The 17,509-nt window shown below is 59.6% G+C and overlaps 1 protein-coding gene across 7 annotated transcripts in view; it reads left to right on the top strand.

Annotated features, from left to right (window-relative positions):
- The first annotated feature begins 2,826 nt into the window (after positions 1-2,826).
- Positions 2,827-17,509, top strand: part of PAQR5 (progestin and adipoQ receptor family member 5) — a 52,272-nt gene continuing 37,589 nt past the window's right edge. For 2 of the 7 annotated variants that reach the window (XR_012502646.1, XM_074354005.1), the window contains exon 1: positions 2,827-2,997. The gene's annotated coding sequence lies outside the window, so the exon portion shown is untranslated. The remainder of the gene's footprint in view (positions 2,998-17,509) is intronic. The other 5 variants (XM_074354002.1, XM_074354003.1, XR_012502645.1 and 2 more) reach the window with 4 other exon arrangements.

The following is a 17,509-nucleotide window of genomic DNA, read 5'->3' as shown; positions in this document are numbered from 1 at the left end:
CAGCCCTGATGAGATGATGGCCTGGGAAGGGCCTTGTCAGCAGGGCAGCTCCAACAGCATGAGGAAGGTGTGGTTCCAGATCAGGTCCTGCTGAGTGAGTCCTGGCACCTCTCCCAGCCTCAGTTCTCGCAGAGTGGAGCTGTAAGCCCTGCCCTGATGACGCCACTGCAGGGAAGATGGCGGGGGCACTGATGGGTTAAGATAAGGTCGGGTGCAGGGGAGCCGAGTTCTGCTCTTCCTTGGGGACGAGAGTCTCTCTTGCACTGTTCTGCTGCCAGACAGCTTCTGAACACAGAGGACACCACCCAGGAGGTGCTGGCGAGCCCCCCGAGGTGGAGGCGCCAGTGGGGAAAAGTGACCTCGGATTCCTGCCCCTAAATGCGCAGGTGCCAGGGCAGGGCAGGGGGGAAAGAGAGACGCCAGGTCCCATGGATGGGGCAGGACTGTTCTCCCAAAAAGGGCATTTGAATTATGTTTTACAAGGTATCTGAAGAACTGTGCTCGCCTGTCTTCCCCACCTCCCTTGCATCCACCCATTGCCACCAAGGGACCTGCCACGCCCGACCCAGTGTGGGCAGGGAAACAGCAGAACCCTGTGCATTACACTCAGGCTGCACTCTGCAGCTTCCAGAGAGCCTCCAGATGCACTCTGTGGTCACCATGGTGCTGGGAAAGGAAGATGGTTACGATCCTCGCCCTACAGATGAAGATACTGAGGGCCAGGGAGGAGAAACAACTGCTCAGGGCCACCTGACTCCATGTTACCTCACTGCCTTTCTGACACATCGTCTACTGCCTCGCTGGCTAACTGGGGGCCTGTGTGCCTCCAGGAACACCCCATGCCCATATCTCCCCAACTGGTGTGGCCTCAAAAGTGGCCATGGCCAAGGCCTACAGCTCTCAGCCTGGCCTTCCAGCCCCTCCCTTCTGCTCGCCTCCACACGTCAGCTCAGTTCCTCTTCCCGGCTAGGATGCTGGCCCCAGGCACCGGTACACAGCCTTGTTCTTCCTCTGCTCACCATTTCCTTGGGCTGCACAGGAGGCCCAAACCCAGTACAGAGTCCTGAAATCCTGGTCCAAGCTGCAGCTCTGCTAACTCACTGCTGTGTGACTTCAGGCAGGGCACTTCCCCTCTCTGGGCCTCTGTTGTTCCCTCACTTAGGAAACGCGGGAGGTGAGCCTGATGTTCTCCACATGGCCTGTGTCTAAGCCCTCCAGGACCCCCCTCCTCGCCGCCGCTCTGCCCTCCCTGTGTCTCACTGCCCACGAGAGTCCCCCCTCCCTTTCTCCAAAGGGCTGCTGTTTAATCACGCAGCTGGACTTTAATCTCCCTAAGAGCAGAGAAGGGTGTGTGTGGCACCTACTGGCCGGGTGTTCGGCCAAGACATGCTGATTACTTAATCGGTAATCCACCCACCACCTCCCTTTATGTCGGGAGACAGTCTTCCCTCTAGCTTCCTGAGATGAGTGCCCAGAGGCCTGCAGTGGGCCGGAGTGCTGGGCACTGCATTTATGTTCACCCTGACTAGTGTATGTGTGTGGGGGGTGCTGTGCTGTGTCCATGGCAGTGTCTACAGGATGTGGACAAGGCCACCTCACACCCCACTGTGCCTCCGAAGCCCATCACTGCCACGGGCACCAAAAGAAAGCACACACCTTCTGCCTTCCCCCTTCAGAGGGCTCCGTATCTCGTGTCTCACCTCGTGTCCCCTTCTTGGGAAGGCAAAGCAGGGGTTGTTAACGGGGGTCTTGTCCGAGCCACCCTGAATCCAGCAGAGGCTGGCACTGGGGGCTCCATTCCTGGTCAAGCTCTAGTTTGCACAGGATGACTGTGCCTGTCTGTACAGCCCACCACTTTCCCTTCAGAGACTTAGGTCTCAGAGGACAAGCTGATCTCGATTGAGGGGACACACGCACAAGCCCCTTTACAAGGTGTATGGCCACCAAGAAAACCTCATGAGCCAGATGCCCAATAGCACGACTGAGGCCTCATAAAGAGGACCTGAGAGACAGTCAGCTGCAACCCACTGACTGCAAATAGGGAAACAGGACCAGAGAGGGACAGAGACTTGCCCCAGGATGCAGAGCAAAATGGACCCCAGGCCCAGGGCTCCTCCCACGGCCTGCACGCCTGGCAGACAAGGCCAGGAGGCGGAGCAGAGGGAGCTCAGAGAGCCAGGGGCCACGGGGGAGATGCGCCCGGGGAGACTCTCCGCAGTTCTCCTGCAGGGGCCGCAGGGAGGGCCGGAGGCAGCGGCCGCCTGCTCCTTCGCACCGGGGCGCAGCCACGAGTCTGCGTGGTGGGGAGGGAAGGAATGTTTTCTCTTTGTCCTCTGTGTCCGTTCGACTCTTGTCACCTTGTCCGCTGAGTGGCAGAGGTCCAGGCCCAGCACTTTCCGGACCTGGGGAATGGAGGCCTGGGGAAAGGGTGAGGGTGGCCAAGTGCCCTCGGTTGGGGCGCTCCTGAGACAGCGGGGTGGACCTGACGACGGGGCCGACAGGGCGGAGAGCAGCCAGGAGCCTCTCCCACAGTGGGGAGGACACGGTGGGGTGGGGCTGCGGGTGCCCCACCTCATGCGTTCTTCTTCAGGGCAGGCTCGGTGGCCCAGGCCTCTGTCCCTGACAGTGGGGGCAGGGAGGTGAAGGGGCCCGTGCGCACCCCCTGCTCCGTCTGGGCGCCGGCTTCGCTCGCACTTCAGGCCGGCGGGGTGGGGGCCGTGGGGGTGGGGGTGGCGACCCCTGGAGGTCACGGGGTCCGGCGTGGGCGGCACGCGGTCAGGTGCAGGCCCCTCCCCCGCCCGCCCCGTCCTCCCCGCCCCGCCCCGCCCCGCGCGGGGCGGGTGGGAGGGGCCGCGGGGAGGCGCGCGAACCCCCCCACCAGGTGCAGCGCCGGCCGGCCGTCTGGGGCCACCGCGGCGGGAGGAGAGTCCGGGGCTCCCAGCGCCCGCCGCGTCCCTGCGCCCTCTCGGCCGGACGCCCGGGACACTTGGAACCCAGGTAACCGAGGGCGGGACTGCCCCGAGGCGCGCGTCCTCCCGCCTCCCCGTCCGCGCGCACCCGGCCTCGGCGGCCGCCCCGGGCTCCCCGGAGCCGGCTGGCCGCTCCCCGGGCGGCGCCTGGAAAGTTTGCGCCGCGACGGCCGCGCCCCGGGTGGCGGTGAAACGCGGCCACTGTCGCCCACACGCCCTCCGCCCCGTGTCTTGCGGCGCCGGGAGCCGCTGCTGGTGCCACAAGACGGCTGCCTTGTCACTTTTCTCGTCTCTCCCTCTCCTGAGCGTTTGCGTCTCTGCCCCTCGGCCCCCAGTCCCTTAAAAAATCCTCAGATGGGGACCGCAGAGTTGGCCGTGTCTTAAGGGATGTTTACACTTGCGCTTCCCGCCTCCTCGGGCCAGATGTAAGCTGGGAGGCTGGGCTGAGTCAGACAGGGTGAGGGGAAGGGGCGGGGAGCCGCCGGGCCCGGTGAGGTGGGTGCCCAGCCCCCGTTCTGGGCTGCCTTATCTCCTGCCGGCCACAGCCCAGCGGGGCATCTTCGGCACCCCCAGCCCACCCCAAGGTGAGCGCCGGACAGAGGGTGGCCCACGGCCGTGGAGTCGGCGACCCAGAGGCGGCTCAGCCGACAGTTGAATAGAGTGGGCTTCCTCCAGCCTGGGCGCTGGGGGGCTCAGCTGTGCGGAGGAAGGGGGTGAACGATGGTCTGGACGGAGCAGCAGAGAGAACGGATGGGGGGGTCAGTGGATCAGGAGAGCTGGCAGCACTCACATGGACACATCCCTGACTTCACCCCCCCACCCCCACCCCCACCGCCGTTAACCAGCGAGGTGGTGGGTCTCACTCCGTTGTCAGATGAGCGAAAAAGGAGGCTCCAAGAGGTTATGTAATTTGCTGGAGAAAAATGTGAAACTGGACCTCAAACCTCAGGCAGGTGGCTGGTTCTCCATTTTGCTGGGCCCCTGACTTAGCGAGGGTTCATTTCTTCTCCCCTCTCCCTTGAAGTTCTTCCGCTGAAAAGCGCACCTCCAGGAAAAAATAAAATCTGATCAGGGGTTTCTCCAAGAGGGCCAGCCCTTTGCTGAGCCGTGAGGACTGCAGGAGGCAGGGACCTGTTTTGCTCACGGCTGTAGCCATGGTACCTGGCACGGGGAAGGTGCCCCACAAGAATGGAATGAATTAACCTGAAATAGCAGAGACTTTCCAGTTGATGGATCTTTGCCCTTGGGGAACAGAAAGGGCACTCTGAAAAGCTGGACCAGAAAGGCACCCAACGCCATCACCGAGGGTCCTTGAAATCCTTACCCTCTTGGGGCAACTTAGTTGTTTTTCAAGCCAGGGAGCACAGCGTTGCCGCAGGTGCTGTTCCAGACAGCCAGGCCTTCACTTCACCCCCAGCCCACTTCTTGCCAGGCCTGGGAGAAGCAGAGGGGAGTGGGCTACATGCCCGGCTTGGCCCTGCTCTGGGTTGGAGGCAGAGGACCATTGGCCCATCTACACCAAAGTCTTACCCATCTCTCCAGGAAATCTTATTTGGAAACACTAATCTTCATTGCCTCCTCCCTCTCCTTACAAGTTCATGGGACGGACATGCACTGAGCGAAGAGGACTTGCTTTTCTGAGCCTCAGTTTTCTTATCTGTAAGATGGGGACAGCAGAATCTTCATGGTTTTATGTGAGAATGAGTGGCCTAGAGGGCTCTGTAAGATTCAAAGCAAACTAAGAGATGACTGTTATTTCCCCACGTGAATGTCCATTAGCCTGACCTCCCCGGTGGACTGTAAATTCCTCCTCAGGAGTGATCGCACAGCTGGGTATCCCTCTGAGAGCTGCCTCTTCCTGAGCACACCGCAGGTTCCCAGGAAGTACTGACTGGTCAAAAATCATCTCTAGAGGAAGAGAAATTGCTAAAACTGGCGAAAAAATCCCTCTCCCTGATCCCCATGTGAGGAGAGGGCACACTACACCATACAGGGGTGGGAGGAGTCCACGGTCCAAGGCCAGGAGCGAGTGGGAAGGCGGGGGCATGGGAGACTCCGTGGCAGTGCCCTGCAGACTTTTAACCTTATATTCCTTAGCAGACGTGGTGCCTGCTTTGGCCTGAGGACAGACCAGGACACTTCGAGTTGGCCATTCCTGTTCCTTGGAGGAGGCCTCTGAGAGCATAGCTGGTACTCAGGCCCCGGCAGGTCACCCCCTTTCCCGCCCCACTGGTCCCTGCACACACAGGGCCCCGCCCAGCTTCCTGCTGCCAGTTCCTAGCTCTTAACTGGAACCCCGCGGAATGAGAGCTCTCGGCCCAGAATCCCTCGGCTGGGACAAGCCTTCGCGTTCACACCCCTGCGCCCCTCCCTGCTTCACTTTCCGTAGCAGGTACCGCCATCCAGCCTCCGTGTTCCACGTTTAAGTCTTGTTCATCGCCCGTCCTCCCTGTTAGAAGCTCTGCCCGCCGAGGGCAGGGCTCTCTGTCCGTGTCACTCCCTGCTCCACCCTCGGGGCCGGGGCAGGGCCCGGGGTGCGGTGGGCGCTTAGTTAGCGTTTGCTGAGTGAATGAACACGCCCAGCCTGCCCCTCCTTGCGGCACAGGCGGGGAGACTGAGGCCCAGAGCTGAGGACTGACCTCCTGAAGGCGGAGCTGGAGCTTGTCTTGACTGGACTTGGGGTCCTTCTGAGCTGGTCCCTGTCCCCTGCACCAGGTTGCTAGGGGTTCAGGAGCCACCTGGGCAAGAGCCTTCAGGCCGACTGCCTCCAGTTCCTCAGAGGGGCAGCGCCTCGGCCGAACGGACCGCGGTCCACACAGGGGGAGCTGCGAGAGCCAGGGAGGGGCGCTCCCAGCCGGCCCCCCCCCCCCCCGCCTCTTCCCCAAAGACACCTCCTAAGGCTGCTCTCCAAGGTGAGCGGTGCCTGTTAGTGGTGGAAACAGTGCCCTCTCCAGGCGGCCTTTCCAAATTCCCCGGGGCACCGTCCCTGGCGGTGGGGAGAGAGGTGGCGCTTCAGGTCAGCTGGGCCGAGGACAGCAAACCGGTCCGAGGAGGTCCGGCCAGAGCTGTGGGCCGGAAGAGGGAGGGCGGTACTCTGCCCAAAGCCCGGGCTCGGAGGCCTCTCTGAAGACTCTGATGAGTGGCGTCCTTGGAGGCCCCAAGAGCTTGACTTTCTGAGACACGTGTCTGGACGAGCAGGATGGAGATGGCGGTGGGGGAGCGGGTGGCGGGGGTAGAAGTTGGAACTTCCTCTGGGATAGAAAATATGGGAGACACAGCCACAAATCCAAGCGACTTCAGCCTGCCCTCCCCCCGTCATTCTTCTGGGCACCATTGTTTCTGCAAACAAAATTTGTTTGTTTTTGCTGGTGGCGGGGTGCGGGGGGGTGGTCATTAGGTTTATTTTAGCTTTATTTATTTATTTTAATGGAGGTACTGGGGATTGAACCCGGGACCTTGTGCTCTGAACTCTACCCTCCGCCACTCTGCAAAGAAGTTTTGTCTGTGTCTGGAGGCAAAGCTCCAGGCTCCGTGGAGTTGACTGGAGGGGAAGACCTGGCTCAGGAGGACCGGCTCCTGGAGTGCGTCCCCGGAGGCACCTCTCCGCCTCACTCCCGCTGCTGTGTGGACCCCGCCTTCTTTCCTGACCGCTGGGGGCGGGAGGGCTGCCTTTCTAATCACAGTAATAGGCGTTCAGTAGATGTTCCTAGGGGGCCAGGCCCCGGTCTAAGCACTTTACGTGCATTAGGTCATCCTTACAACAACCCTATGAAGCTGAAACTGTACCATCTTCATTTTACAGATGAGAAAACTGAGCCTCAGGAAGGTGGCATAGCTGCCCAAGATGACACTTGCAGGGAGAGGGCACCAGACTCAGCCTTAGCCTCCATGCCGTGCCGCCTCAGTCAGCCAAGGAGGCCACACTGGCAGGACGGAGACCTGGAGGCCACCCCTCACAGGGAAGCCGCTCCGCTGCGGGCCCACGTGTTGGACCACAGAGAGCTTTGGCTCTTTTTTCCCTTCTATTGATCCCCAGATCTTTTCCCATTGTCATTGTGTCTTGCCAGGTTCAGAGCTGGAATTGATGTTGGGGGAGGGACTCCAGAAGTTGGGCTGTGAAGGATGTGTAGGAGTTTACCAGCACATTGGGAAAACTGGTGAGGAAGGGGACTGTGCAGGTAGGGGGAACAATGATAATGCTTTGCCTGAAGAAATGAACCCATAATGGTGACTCCTCCTCTGTCTGAGGCCACTGAAGTTCCCCCTCCCCCATTTCTGCCTGTAGCCACTCTTTACCAGCTCCTTTCCTCGGGAGAGGGTGGGGCCCTGACCCGAGACAGAGCTCATGCATTCCTGTCCCTGGCTTCTCTTTATCGCCACCATCACGACAAGTCTGGTGCTTCCAGCAATAGTGGATGGAAAAGTACGCCTCTTGTGATGTGGTGTGAGTCAGCCCCTCGTAAATAATGGGGTTGCATCGTCAGCTCTGATGCCTGGACCTGTGCCCTAGTGTCTGGCTCATGGTGGGAAACATGGTGTTGGCTCCAGGGGGAAGAGGACAAGGGTGACTTCAGGTGTCATTTTGAAATTGTGCAGAATGGCAGCGAGGAGCCAGCAGGTGCGAGAGAGATACAATCATTTTTGGCAGCTAGGAGAAAAGCGCTCTCCCAAAGCGGTGACCGCACGTGTGCTTTCTGCCCGCGTCCTGCCTGCTAAGCCACGGTTTATCTTACAGGGTTGTCCTTACCCCTGGCCTGACCCCGGGTCAGGGCCAGCCCCAGAGAGCTCTGTGGAGACTTGCTGCCAATGGGCGTTTTGCCTGGACACACTGTAGCCTCTTAAGACATTCTTCCTCTTTGGTTATTTGGGAGCCCTGGGGTCGGGCTGACCCAGTGGGATTCGTTTGGAGCCACGGACCCAGCCATTGCGGATAGCTAGATCCCAGGGTCCTGAATCCGGCTACTCTGCCAGCCTGCCACCGGGCTTTGAGTCAGTCACTGAGGCCTTGGGAGCTGGTGTGGTGGGTGGGGAGCCCTGAATCTCACTCTGACACGATCTGACTTTGGCCCTGTCCCTTCCCAGGCCCAGTTTCCTCATCTGTAGGAGAGACAGCGTGGCTTAGATCAGGACTGTGTCATTTTGGACCAGGTGTGAATGCTGACGGGAGAGACTGGCTGGGGAGGGGTGACCCTGGCACGGGGGTCCCTGAGGAAGCGCGAGGGTGGGTTCCGGATTAGGACCAGGATCTGTGCAGTGCGCGGAGGGGCAGGTGGAAGGAGAGTGGCCATGCCGGGGGTGTTGGCGGCAGCAAGTTTCGGGGGTGAAGGCAGAGGGCTGAGTTTGTCCGGGATGGGGCTGTGTTAACAAGGTGGTGGTGTTTGAGGGCAGAAGGACTGTGCCCACGGGGGAGTGACCGCACGAGCCAGATGAGGGGAAGGGAGTGGATGGGGGTCCCCTGGTCTCTCAGACAGCGTGTGTCTGACTGAGCAAGCTAGCGGCCAGTGCTGTCTCCATCTCCCCTGCGATCAGACCCTACCCTCGGAACCCCTGCTTCTCTCACTCACACGCCAAACCAGTATCTCTTCTGCCCCGAACCAGCTCTGCGCTGGGTCCGGACAGCTGGAGGCAGCCCCGATGCCCCAGAGCTGCCGGAATTACTCAGACTAGCCAGGCCTAACCGGCCTCACTTTGCCTTTCCCAGGGGAACCCCGGTAAAGGCTCTGGCCTCAGGCCCTCCCCTCGCGCCTGCTTCTTGACCAAAGCCTAGGACCCCTCCCGTGGTCCCGTGTGCCACGATAGGCCCCTTCTCTTGGGAAATGCAAGTAATAAGTCCTTCTTTCAATGGCGTTAGCCTCTCCGTGTGCCATTCAGATGCCTCCATCAGTTACAGTCCTGGGGGTGCACTTGAGACAGCGGGGGCCGCGGGACAGGAACGGAGCGGGAGGGTGAGTAACCGCAGGCCCCTGGGAGGCTCCAGAGCCGTCCCTGTGTGAGTGGTTAAAGAAGCTGGCTCTCAGGGCCTGGAGAAGGGGGGTGGAAGGGCAGGAGCAGACTGGGAGGATGGGTGTATGGGGGCCGGGGGCGGGGGACCAGAATGGGGAGGCTGGAGAAAAATATACCATGGGGGGGGTGGGTCTGACCATGAACAGGGAAGGAGGGGGCCAGAGTGTCAGTGATGCAGGGTGAGTCCTGCACATGCTTCTTGAAAACAGTTTTTAAATTCTCAGGAATAATCTGACTTTGTGTTCACTCCCTTTGTGAGTTCAGGGTGGGGCTGGGAGTTGCAGGTGATGAGGGACCTAGAAATGACATGAATGTAACCAGGCTCCAGCATTCTGATGTCACGTTAACAAAACCTTTTCTTTGGGTGAACTCAGCGAGCTGCCTTCTCTCCCGACTTCCTGCCACCAGTCCCCGCGCCGGCACCCTCCTCCCACCGTTCCCGGCAGAGGTGTCCCCTCCTGCCCCACGTGAGCCCCCGCCACCGTGGTGCTTTCTGCCTCCCCCCGAAAGCCCCCTCCTTCCTCCCAGAGCCGCCTTCCCCCAGGATCAGATGCCCATCCCTGTCAGCTGGTGCCAACAGTGGCAGTTGATTTGAGAAAAGAATCAAAAAGTCCTCAAAACATGGAGAATAGAGCAGTGATGGTGGGAGGGTCGGCAGTGGCCTGGCTGTCTTGAGCTGGGGGATCTGGTCCACACGGCCTCGGATCACACAGAGTCGTGTGTGTGTGTGTGTGTGTGTGTGTGTGTGTGTGTGTGTGTGGTCATGCCGGCCTTCCTCCCAGTCCTCCGTGCTCAACGTCAGTAAACCCACTGGAAGTCCACCCACACACTTGGTAGTCACTCCTGCTGCCTTGCGGTTTTTCCTTCATTGTTGCCTGGAGAGTTATCTAGCTTTCTGAGAGTGGAATTTGCAGGGAAATAACCTCACATTCAGCTGGTGTTGACCCAGTTCCTCTGACCTCTGAACGGGGCTGGGCCGTGTAGGTCTTGCTTCCCCAGGAAGGACGGCGAGTCCCAGTTCTCCGCCGTGCTCTGCCACCCCAGATGCCAGAGCAGAGGATGAAGGGAGGCCAGCTGGGCAGAGCCGACGTCTGGAAGGAGGAGGGGCTTGAGCAGACCGCGGGTCTGGAAGAGACGGCCACCAGGAGGGAGGGGGCAGGAGCCGGGGGAGGGCAGCTGTCCCGGGGGGAGGCTGAGCATGAGGCCCCTGGGGGGTGGGAGGAGGTGATGGCGGCCGGAGGGGGGCCACGGGTGAGCCCCTGAGAAGGGACGGGACAGGAGAGGTGTCCCCGTGGTGGCTCTGCAGGTGTGCTGCAGGTTCTCTGCTGGGAGGGGGGCCCGAGGGCTGTGGGCTGGACGGACGTGACCGGCCCTGCTGTGAGGGGCTGTGAGGCCTTGGCAGTGCTTCCAGCTGGGGGTGTTGGGCCCCAAATATCCTGCAGGGGCCTCAGGGCAGGAAACCGCTCCTTCCCCAGGTCAGGGCCCAGTAACGCCTCACTGGAGCCCTTTCTTGTGGCAGGCGGAGCTGGGGGCCGCAGCTGCGAGAGGCTGCCAAGGTGGGGGGGCGTCCACTTCTGAAGTGTGGTGTCAGTGGTTTATTTCTTAGATGTTTTTGGTACACATCCTCTCTAGAACCTGACTGATGGTTTAAAAAAATGTGTTTTTAAAAAAGGGAAATTGTGTGAAGGAGGATGAAACATTTGGCTTAAGCTTGAGGCTGGGGGAAGATTCCGGAAGAAGGGAAAGTGGGCTGTTGCCCTCCCCCCTCCTCCTTCCCTTCTCCTCCCTCCCCCCTCCTCCCTCTCACTCCTCTCTCTCCTCTCTCCCCTCTCCCCTCCTCCCTTCTCCCCCCTGGTCTGGTTTGGCTTTATCTTCACTGTCCTCCCAGGGACAGTTCCTCCAAGTCCAGCAGATGCCCAGTTGCTGGAACGTTGCTTCTGGGTTGTGGCTTAACAAGACCCGGGGCTTCTGGACTTACCCGAGGACCAGCTCGCTGTGTGACCCTGAGCAGGCCGCCTAATGTCTCTGGGCCCCAGTTCTACGCTAGCTGCTCTTCTGGAAGCATCAGTTTTGCCCTTTGGGCCCCTTAAAATGATCAAGTCTTGACTCACCATTCTCTAGATTTTCTTCAGGGTCTGAAGAGAACGGGAGTCCGAGGAAGTGAATTCCAGGAGCCAAGCGCTCCGGCCAGGGAGGGGAGGGGGGGCTGCAGCCTCTGTGTGGGCCTCCACCCGCCTGCCTGGCCGTGCTGCCAACACCCCTCCTTGTCCATCGAAGGGAAGACACCTGCCCTGATAAAGTGGGCCTTGTTCCATTCAGGCTGCCTTTGTTCAAGCTCCTGGATTTAGTTCCATGTCTTGCTGGTGTGAGGACAGAGGCTGGGCCTGGTCTCTGGGGGGTTAAATGGTCCCTGCTTTGGGAGAGCCGGGGGCTTCACACATCTGGTCTCGCCCAGCTGGGCCTTCAGAGCCGCCCCCCGAGCACCTCCTGGTGCTCCGCTTTCTCATGCTGGGATGTGGAAACTGAGGCCAGAAGGTCACACAGCTCATGCAGAGTCGCCTGGGCCCCCAAGACAGCTCAGTCAGACATGGGCCAGGTCCTCGGACCCCTTGCCCAGTACTCTCATAAGCAGTAACTGTTTATGGTGGGCCCTAACACAGCTGGGTCTCTGCTGCTGCGCTCCAACCCTCTGCTCTGACTCACTCCCTGCAATGCCATTGGCCACCAGCTACTGTGGAAATGAGTTCACTCTGCGTAGGAAGGAAGACCTGGGACTTGGCATGAAAAGTAAGAGGGGAAGAAAATTCCTCTGATAATCTCTAAACCTCGTGACACCTCTCTTCTCCCCAAAATACCAGCATGTTCCTCAGGCCTTTCCTGAACAGCCCAAAGAAATGAATCTCTAATAGTGAAATTTCTAGTCTCACAGTGTAGTGGGTGGCCCTCGACTCACACTGCAGAGGTGACCATTTTTCCACTTCCTAATGCAGATGCCAGGCCCATGTGACATTCCTGGGCCAAGGAAATAAAATGGGACCTGTCTCCAAGCGTATATCCCCCTGGCGGAACTTCCAGCTTCACGGTGCTCTGTGGGACACTGTGGGGACACGTGTTTGCAGGAGGTGTTTTAAGCATGGAAATGATATTTTCCTCTCTCACTTTGCAGATAGAGGCCAGCTTTCCATCCCTGGGCAGAGCGGATCACTGTCCACAATAACCAGCGGCCGTTGGGGGCTTGGGGGCCAGGAAGGGATGGCCAGGGACTGCAGGAGCCAGAATCTGCACCCACTGTCGCCTGCTCACCGGTTCCCCCCGGCTGCCTCTGGTGGCCTCTTGGGTTCTGGGCAGACCTCCAGGCAGGGGTGCAAGGCCAGCCTGGAGCCTGGGAGGTGGAGGTGAGGCAGTCCGGCAGCCGAGGCGTGGGCAAGGCAGGGTGCACTGTTCCCAGCTTCCCGAGCTCTGGCTGCACCTTCTTGGGGGCTGATTTGAAAGCACCTGTTTTTCCCAGTTCTTCATGGGGTTTTGAATAATGCATTTTTCCTCAGCCCTTAAAGAGCCTGTGCTTAATAATATAGAGTAATGGCCGCGCGTCACGTTTCGGCCCCTGGGGCTCTTAATCCACCGCTGCATTCAGATTGTGAAGTGTGTTGCTTCTGAAGTTGGGGTGGCAGGAATCCCTGCTGGCGAGGAGGAAGGAGGCTCTGTCTGTGGTCCACCTTGTGGCCTGTGGCCGCCCAGAGAAGAAGCATCCTGTGTCATAAGTGTCCCTATGGGCAGGTGACTGTACGGGACCCCTACTGTGTGCCAAGGTCTTACACATAGGCTCATGTCAGTGCTCGAAACAGACCAAAGACACAGTCACTCTGAGGACTGTAAGGCGCCCTCCTGAAGGCAGATTGTCAAGGTGCAGCGGGGTGTAAAATGCCCATTAGAGTCGGAATAGACCGAGGGCTCAGTCAGTTCAACGCCATCGCCCCCACTCAGAGGAGGAGAGTGAGGCCCGGAGAGGCCTCAGGACTCAGCGCCAGGGCCCCCTGACTCCAGGGCCCAGACTCACTCCTCACCCATGAAGCTGTGTGTTCCCGAGGCGCCTACCTGTCTGAGCTCCTCACTGGCTGTGCGACCGCTTGCAAAGTCAGGTGGGCCCTGGGTCCTTCTCCGCCCCTCTGGTCTCCACTGAAGGGCTGGGCACATGCCGGGCCCCTGCCCCGTGCGAGGGACCTTCTTCCTTCGCACCTCCCAGCTCCTTGGCTGCCCCTGCTCGTCCCCACCTTGCTCGTGGGGTGTGTTCTTTGGGTAATAATTACAGGAGACGGCTCACTTGCCAGTTTGATCAGAAAATAATTCCCCTCAGTCCCAGGGGGTGAAGCTCAGAGTTAGTGATCGCCAAGGAAAGCTGCTCAGAATGCAGATGGGGGGGGAGGGGAGAGAGGAGGGAGGGGAGAGGTTGCTCTGAGCTCACTGGGGGAGGAGGAATGCACCCAGGGGGCCGAGTCTCCCGTCCCCTGCTGTCCTCCCATCTCTGGTCCCTCTGAACCCCCTGCTGGAAGCCAGCCCACCCCCTCTCGGGGCTTTTGCCCTACAGTGCCTCTCCCTTCCCCTCTTCTCCGCCAGAGCAAGCGGTCCCTCATTCGGGATCCACCTCCAGTGCTGCCTCCTCCAGGGGCCTTCCCTGACTGCCTGACACCCTTGCTCTGGGCTCCTTCTCTGGACTCCTCAGGGCCGCTGGGCAGGCGTTTTCTGAGTTCTTTCCAGCGTGCTGGGTGCAGTGCTTGGTTCCAAGGACCCAGCAGTGAACGAGGCGGGAGCCTGTTGTCCTGAGGGCTTGGACGTGCTCCAGGAGCATCCATGCAGCCTCAGGTGCGGCAGGGGCGCCAGAGGAGGCCCCGGGGCTGAGGGCCGGCGCGGGCACTGGAGCTTGATGGAGTGGGGCTTGGGCGGACATGGAAAGCTGAGTTAGAATTTTCCAGGCAGTTGGAGGATGAGGGCAAAGCACCTTAAAGCCAAGGGAGAAGCAGGCACCAAGCACACCGGCACGACGCGGTGGTCGGGAACGACTCATCTGCGCGTGTGGCGTTGAGGCACCTGGGGAGCACCCGGTGGGGGCGTCCAGGGGGCAGGCGGCCCCTCGGGGGCGTCTCCCTCCCGCCCGCCCTTTGCTGCTGCGGCTGCGTTACTGGGCGCGTCTGTCTCCCCAGGAGGAAGGGACTCTCTGCGGGGCCGGCTGTGCTTTCTTCTGCGCCGCTCCCTGCTGGTCGGCGCCCATGACGACTCTCCCGTCCTGCCTGCCCCTCCCCACCGCTGCGCACCTGCTCTGCACCCTCGCCCGCTAGTGCTGGTCCTCAGCTCCCGCACTCCTACCCTCTCTGGGCTCTGGGCATGTCTGCCCGGTGGATTTTGGGCGTGAAGGTGAACGATCCTGGAAGGTCAGGGCAGGTGCTTCCTGACTGGGCATGTGTGGGGTCACCACTGGGGCTTGATAACGGGGGAGAGTCCCAGGCTCCCCCACCCCTCAAGCGTCCAGCTTGAGAGAGCCTGAGACAGACGCACTCAGGTGGTTCTGTGTGCCCAGCAAGCCCCTGGGTGGCTTGGATGCATGGCTGGGTCTGGGAATTACGGCCAGGGTGGTTTCTGAGGCTCCTGCCTCCACCCCAACCTCACCCACCCCCAGCGTCAGCACGCCAGACCCCACCTGGACGTTTCCCTGGTGGGAGCTCTGCCTGGGAGCGGCCCTTCCCACCCTGGGACCGCAGCACCTCTGTGACTTGAGCCAACACCTGCCTCCCAGAAGCTCACGTTTGGGGTCTTGGTTCTGCCCTCGGGGCTGCGTGCCTCCTCCGGGCTTCCAGAACTGCTTCCCCAGGATGGGGGAAGGCGCCTGCCCTCAGCCCAAGTCCCCACCGGGGCTCCCTGCCTGCCTTCCTCCTGTGGTCTGGGCTCTCTCACGGCCACAGCTCCATCTCAGACTTGAAGTTTCTGATCAGATTAGCAGCTTGGGAGGAGGGTGGAGACAGGACCGTGCCTTCCCCAGCAGCCTGACGGTTTCCTGTTGGAGTGAAAGGAACCCCCCAGTCAGGGCCTCATGCACCTTCCATCAGCCTGGCAGAGACTCACCCCTTCCCAACCTTGGGGGAGGCACCTGCCTGCTGCACCCAGCCTGGAGGCCAGCAAGCCACGTAGCCTAGGCACCTGGTCCTGATTCTCCAGGGCTCGGCGGCGGACCGGCTCGGCTCTCACCTTGGCCCAGAATCCCAGCCGCCTCGACCTTGGCTGTGCTGTGCAACCACTGGAGCTCCCTCTTCCCTCCCTGACCTTCGGAGGCCTGACTTGGCTGGGCGGCGGGCCCAGGCATCAGTGTGCTGTGCAACCCCCTGGGCGGTTTTGAGGCACATCGGGAGTTGAGAGCCGGCTAGACCCCTGGCACCCCCGTCCAGCTCCGGCAGTGCGTGGAAGTGCCTACCCCGGAGTAGAATGGCCGGGGCCATCTAACTGTGTCTGTCACCCGATACTGAAGCACACTTTGTGCTTTATAAGAAGGTATTTAAAAGTTTCATCAGTCCAAGAAAATATTTAATAATTTTAAAGACAGAAAATGTGTAACATTTTAGAACATCAAGTGAACACAAACTTATAAAAACAGACCTTGTAACCCTGGCCTGTATTAGCAGATAAACAAAAATGAACTATTTAAGACACTGAAACCTACACACCTCAAAAACACAAAATCTAACCATGAAAAACGGAAGGTGAAATGTCATTTGATCCCTTTTAAAGCAGGATCTTAAAACCAAGGTTGGCAGGATCCTTATGTCACTTGTGTCTTTTTTCCTATAAAATTCTCTGGAAGAAGCTTTTCCGGACTCACCTCTAGCTGGGGAGAAGATATGCTTGTGAGATATCGCGGGCATTTTCCGCTGACAAGGCCTTTTGACTTTTCTTTCTGGGGCTGCAGTCTTTTATTTATAAGGAGGTGGGTTTTGTCCCTAAGGCATTTCCGGTTTGTCCTGAAGCTCTTCAGCTTCAGCTCGTTCGGGTGGAGATTTTGGTGCAATGCTTCCTGTGTGCGTTTCACGGCTGTCACGTTGGTGTCCCACACGTTAGGAAAGCCTGGGAACAGAGCAGTAATAACTACTCTTGCAACAGCGTTTTGCTTTGTGTGCTGCTGTGCAACGGCTGAAGCATATTTCACATTTCAGCATTTTTTGTTTTTTTCATCGTGATCGTCTCCTTTTAAGAACACACACACATTGAGAAATTGGTATAATGAACTTCCACGCCCGGCCTCAACAGTCATCAACTCATGGCCAGCTGACCTCGTTCCACCCGCAGCGCCCACCCGCCCTGCTCCAGCTGGACTCCGTGTCATTTCCCGTGGGCTTGCTGCGGCGTTCATCTCTAAGTGAAAAGGGCCCTTTAAAAAGTGTAACCACCATACAATTATCACATCTTAAGAATGGGTCATTTCTTGTTATCATAAAATATTCAGTGCTCAGGTTTTCCCAAATCTCTCAAAAATTTCTTTACAGTTGATCTGAGATTTCAGATCTTAGAAATGTTAGAGCAAGCAAAGTAGACCATTTTGGCATGGAGGTGCGGGATTCTTGAACAGAGTGTGCAGCCGCTAGGTGGAGGTTCCTAGACAGATGGGCCCGACCCTGCCGCTGGGCTCCAGGGTGCGGCCGTGCGCAGAGCCGTCCGGCTGCTCAGTGAGCATGCGCTCATTCCGCAGTGGCGCTGCGTCGGCGCTGGGGCGGGCATCTAGGGCCTAGCAGTGAGCAAGACAGACCTGAGGGGAGCCAGAGCCTTGTGTTTCACTGTGAGGTTTGCAAAGGGGATGACAGAGACCCTTTCAAGTGATGCTGAGTTCAGCCCGGAGGAATGGGAAGAGTTTCATCCAGAAGAGACAGTGGAGGCAGAGGCGTCTGTCCCCGAGGACGCAGGTGCGAAAGCGTGAAGTGTTAAAGCCTGGCGTGCTCAGGACCGCGAGGGCTGACGGGGCGCGAGTGGGCAGCAAGGCTGGTGGGAGCTTAGGGGGGTGCCTTGCAGGGAGTGGCGTCCCCGGGACCTTCCAGAAGGGACTCCATAGTTTTGTCGTAGAAGCACAAAGTGTGGCCCATGAGTCAGGAGGGCAGAGCCTTGCAGGAGCTCTGAGGGGTCATTGGGGTTTCCTGGCCCTTCCTGGGCTCTCCCTCCACTAGACCGGAGTCCCGGGGGGATGGGGGCGGCCTGCGTCTGCCGGGACCTCCAGGTACCTCCAGGGCTAGCGCAGGGCCTGGTGCACAGCACGCTCTTACTGTGTGCCTAGTACTGACGACCTCGCGGTGCTCCCAGTGCAGGGCGCCCCTCCTGCCTCCGCCTTCACCTGGCCGTGACGGGGAGCTGTTTGGCTTTAGAACCTGGCCCCAGGGACCCTGAATGGGGGACTGCAAGGCCAGCATTGCCCGGGGCCAGCAGGCAGGCTGACCCGCTCAGTGGGTGTGAAGGCACGCCAACATTCGCAGCCCCTGGGCTGGCTCACATGGTTGTTTCTCCAGAAC

The sequence above is a fragment of the Camelus bactrianus genome, chromosome 27 (assembly GCF_048773025.1).
Source record: "Camelus bactrianus isolate YW-2024 breed Bactrian camel chromosome 27, ASM4877302v1, whole genome shotgun sequence".
NCBI lineage: Eukaryota > Metazoa > Chordata > Mammalia > Artiodactyla > Camelidae > Camelus > Camelus bactrianus.
Note: the sequence above shows the minus strand (reverse complement) of the source record. Positions and strands in the feature narration are given on the sequence as shown.